We start from the raw sequence: 4986 nt of genomic DNA, 5'->3' as shown, positions 1-4986 counted from the left end.
ATGGTTTAGAGGGTGTATAAACAAGAGGCTAGGAAGATTTTATAGAGCATTAAGAACCAAGAAGATCAACACCAGGAGTATACAATATCTTATTTATTCTGCTCAGTTCTCCTGGGTGCATATGTGCTATTTAGCTAGGGAGCAAAGCTGACAAATACAAAGTTTGACTTCCTGGGTCTTTTACCATCCTCTGAAAAATACCTTAACCACTGTATATATCAGATTTTGCAGCCAAATCTACATACCCATGCTGGGTTAAGAGCAGTTAAACTGGGCTGGTAATGCATATTCAACAGGTGGCAAGACCATGAAAGTGTTTTAAAGATACCTGGAAGTTTCTCTCCCTTAAAAATGCCTCTTGTAGCTGCTCTTGAAGATTCAGAAGCCAAAGATGTTTTTGTTGTTTGTTTGAGATAGAGTCTCACTCTGTCGCCCAGGGTGGAGTGCAGTGGCGTGATCGTGGCTCACTGCAAACTCTGCCTCCCAGGTTCAAGCAAATCTCTGCCTCAGCCTCTGGAGTAGCTGGGTTTACAGGTGCCCAGCACCACGACTGGCTAATTTTTGTATTTTTGGTTGAAACAAGGTTTTACCATCTTGGCCAGGATGGTCTTGAACTCCTGACCTCGTGATCCACCTGCCTCAGCTTCCCAGTGCTGGGGTTACAGACGTGAACTATCACGCCCAGCGCCAAAGATGTTTTATGGCCTCAAAGAAGGGCAGCTGAACATGGTGGCTATTAATTCCAAAATCAGTACCACCTGCTAGATCTCTTATACGATCCATGTATCAAACTGCCTGCTGGAATGCTCTGAATGTTTGATAGGCATCTCAAATTAGAATGTATAAAACCAGCCGGGTGCTACTTTCAACATTTCAACATTTCTGAACATCTGAAGTTCCAGCCACTTAGGAGGCTGAGGTGGGAGTATTGCTTGAGTCCAGGAGTTTGGGAGCATAGTATGCTATGCTAATTTGGTGTCCAAACTAAGTTTGGCATCAGTGTGGTGAACTCCTAGGAGTTGGGGACTACCAGATTGCCTAAGGAGGGGTGAATCAGCCCAGGTCGGAAATGAAGCAGACCAAAAACTACTGTGCTGATCAGTAGTGGGATCATGCCTGTGAGTAGTAGGCAACTTGGGCAACAGAGAGAGACCATGTATCAGAAAAAAAGAAAAATAATATATAAAACCCAGACATATCATCTGCCTCCATCTCTACCCATCAATCTCTTCTGCCTCTACTTATATGCCTCATCTCCATGAATGATACCACTAATTGCCTAATTACCCAGAGAGATCACAAAACACAGATTTACAAAAATCTTTCCAACTCCTCACCACCCATAATCAATCACTAAAATATCTCAGAGATTAGAGATATTTTACAGATTTGAGATATTTTAATGGTTGATTAAATATGGGTGGTAAAGAAGATATATTGATTGAATATTTTAGTGATTGATTAAATCTTGCCACTCCTTTATGTACAGGGCTTAAGTAGTACCCCATATTCCTTTCCAGATAAAAGCCAAACTCCTTAGTTTGGCTCACAAGCCTTCTAGTGTATCTCACTCTTCTTTCCAACTCATGCCTTGTGTTCCATTCACCTAGAACAGCTACTCCTTCCTTAAGTGCCTGCTCATGCCCCAGTGCCTTGGCCCATACTGTGTGCACACACTCTCTCTGGAAATTCTTACCTCTTCTTTGCTTCTTTATTTACTACTTGTTATTCACCATCACCTCCTTGAGAAACCCTTCCTGAAACCTTCTAGTGTGGGTCAGATGTTCTTCTGTGGCCGCTATGGTACTCTAGTCATGCTTTGAATAGAAACGGAATCACATTCCATTATATTGTAATGGTCTGTTTGTCTCTTCTAAAGGAAAATGAGTTCTTTGAGGGAAAGGGCCCATGTCTTTTTTCTATCAACAATACCTACATTTTTTAAAGTATTTGTAATTGGAATAGATAGGTCAATGAATTTAAACATATTCAAAGTGACAATATAAAGGGCTGATACCTGACCCCGTTGAGAGAATAGCAGGTTTGATAGGTACAGAGCAAAGAAAGCATGAAGGTAGCAGAGGACTTGAAATACGGGAAAGATGTCATTATGTGGAACATTAGGGGATGCCATGAACAGAGAAAAAGTCACACTGAAGGTCCCACAGAAACTGCCCATCATTGGAGAGGGCAAGCCCTGGCAAGATAGGAATCTCTGTTCCAACAGAGAAACAGTCCAGCCTAACCAGGAGAAATAGCTGACTTCCTGGGAGGGTAGAGCACAACAGGATGCTGGAGGTTAACAGAAGGCTACTGCTCACCCAGGGGAAAATAGACATTGTGTATAGAAGGAAAAAGATTTTCAGACTTTCGGTCACAAGAAAGCATCCGAATGAAAGCATGGTTAACCACCTCCCCCTTTCACCCAACCTGAAAGAGAGTTCTTTAGACTTGGGCAAGATAAGGCATGAGATAGTCTGGCCTTGAGGCACTACCCGCATACGATTTGATGGAAAATAGATTCTAAGTTGCTAGAGGGCATGGACATGCTGTACCCTTTTCTGCATCATCCCAGAAGGCTCAAGGCAGAATCCTGCACATAGAAGGCATTCCTTCCATCTGTAACATGTCAAATGAGGCAGTGTGGTATAGAAGAAAGAGTACTGACTGGAAATCAGAGAGGCATGAAGAACTTGTTCTAACTTTGATGCATTCCTGCTTTCTGCCCGTGGGCAAGTCACTTCAGTTCTCTGGCCCTCAGTTTCCTTCTCTTTAAAATGAACATGTGAATATCCGCTTCAGAAGGTTGTTGTGAAGAATACGATAAGCTAGATTCAAGGGTTTTTTCATCTCTAAGATATCCCACTTGAAAAATAAATGCCTTTCCGTGGGATCATATCTCAAGACGTCACCCTGTTATAAGTTACCACAGCCAGCCAAAGCAAGACTGTGACAAGGACCCAAGGTAAGCAGTGCCTTACTAGGGTAAACAGAGGGGAGAAGGTAGAGCATGATAGAAAATGGGATCTCTAATTATGAATATGGGAATCAAATTAAGGTAAATATTGCCTATTTCATCAATTTGCTAAGGGCTTCTCCATAATGGCAGCACAATATCACCAAGTGATAAAGCCTAGGCTCTGTTACTGAGGTAGATATTTGATTGGTTTTAAATATGGACCCTACAGACACACCATAAACCATGAGGCAAAAGCCTCATATTGTGATATGAAATAAACTATGTATTTTATTAAATTTTGGGAATGAGTGCCACATTGTGGTTCGTGTACAGAGTTTGATAAAGTGTGTGAGGAGCTCCTCTTTTTATGTTTATTTATTATTATTATTTTTTGAGACAGTGTCTCGTTCTGTAGCCCAGGCTGGAGTGCAGTGGTGCAATCTTGGCTCACTGCAGCCTCCGCCTCCCGGGGCCCAGTTCAAGTGATCTCCTGCCTCGGTATCCCAAGTAGCTGGGATTACAGAGATGTGCCATCATGCCTGGCTAATTTGTGTACTTTTGGTAGAGACCACGCCTGACTAATTTTTGTATTTTTAGTAGAGATGGGGGTTTCACCATGTTGGCCAGGCTGGTCTCAAACTCGTGACCTTGTGATCCGCCTACCTTGGCCTCCCAAAGTGCTGGGATTACAGCTCCTCACTTTAGAGCAGGGGAGATGTTATTGGTAATATGGCTTCACCAGGGAAGATATGGGCCAGAAATAAAATGAAAGCTATCCTGGAACCTTCTCCCTTTCTTCTTCCCCATTCCTCTTTCCTTGGAACCTTAAAACGGAGAAGGAGCTGTCTGAATGACTGTGTTTCTGGATAAATATTAAATAGAATAGTCAGAAATGCCAGGAGACATCTTGTCTTCAAAGCACCTACATACTCTACATGCATGAGCAAATAGGATGAAAACTAGATATGGTTGCAGGTCACAGCATAGAGAAAGGCATCTGTGATGCCCTAGAAATTACCTACTCCATCGTAGAAAACTGAAGTCAGCTTTAAAGCAAGAAAACAGGCTGTCTTACCTTTGTATTTCCCCAGGGCTTAGCATAGTACCTGGCACATGTTACTCAGTAAATGTCTATTGGATTCCCACATAAAGGTTGGTATTAGTTTTCTAGGGCTGCCATAACAAAATGAGACAAACTGGGTGGTTTAAAGCAATAGAAATTTATTTTATCACAGTCCTAGAGGCCTGAAGCCCCAAATCAAGGTGCTGGTAGGGCCAGGCTCCCTCTGAGTGCCTAGGGAAGGATCCTTCCTTGGCTCTTCTAGCTACAGATAACCATAGGTATTCCTTGGCTTATGGCAGCATCACTCCAACATCTGCCTCCATCTTTACAAGGTTGTCTTCCTTCTGTGTGTCTTTGTGTCTCTACATGACATTCTTCTCTCTGTGTCTCTCTCTGTTTCTTCTCCTTGTCTTAGAAGGACATTAGTCGTATTTGGATTAGGGCTTACCCCAATGACCTCATCTTCACTTGATTACATCTGTAAGACCCCATTTTCAAAATAGGTAGTGTTCATTGGTACCAGGATTAGGATTTCAACACATCTTTTCAGTGACACAATTTAACCCACAGGGCCCAAATGAACCCAGGATCCTAACAGCATTTTTTTCTTATTACGTTTAGGGAACATAATTTTTCCAGACCTAGCTTTGGGCTTGATCTCTATCATGGTCAAGCTCTTACTTTTTCTGTCTAACTTTCTTTGTACAATCTTTCTTTTTTTTGAATGATCATGTTTTCAGTATCTTAATTTACTTTTTTTTTTTTCCCCAAGATGACTCTCACTCTGTTGCCTGGGCTGGAGTGCAGTGGCATGATCTCAGCTCACTGCAGCCTCCACCTCCCAGGTTCAAGCAATTCTCCTACCTCAGCCTCCTGAGTAGCTGGGATTACAGGCACCCGCCACCATGCCTGGTTAATTTTTGTATTTTTAGCAGAGATGGGGTTTCACCATGTTGACCAGGCT

This window comes from Sapajus apella, unplaced genomic scaffold (genome assembly GCF_009761245.1).
Source record: "Sapajus apella isolate SASKATOON/1434 unplaced genomic scaffold, GSC_monkey_1.0 scaffold73, whole genome shotgun sequence".
NCBI lineage: Eukaryota > Metazoa > Chordata > Mammalia > Primates > Cebidae > Sapajus > Sapajus apella.
The sequence above is the reverse complement of the archived record's forward strand: the minus strand, read 5'-3'. Positions refer to the sequence as shown.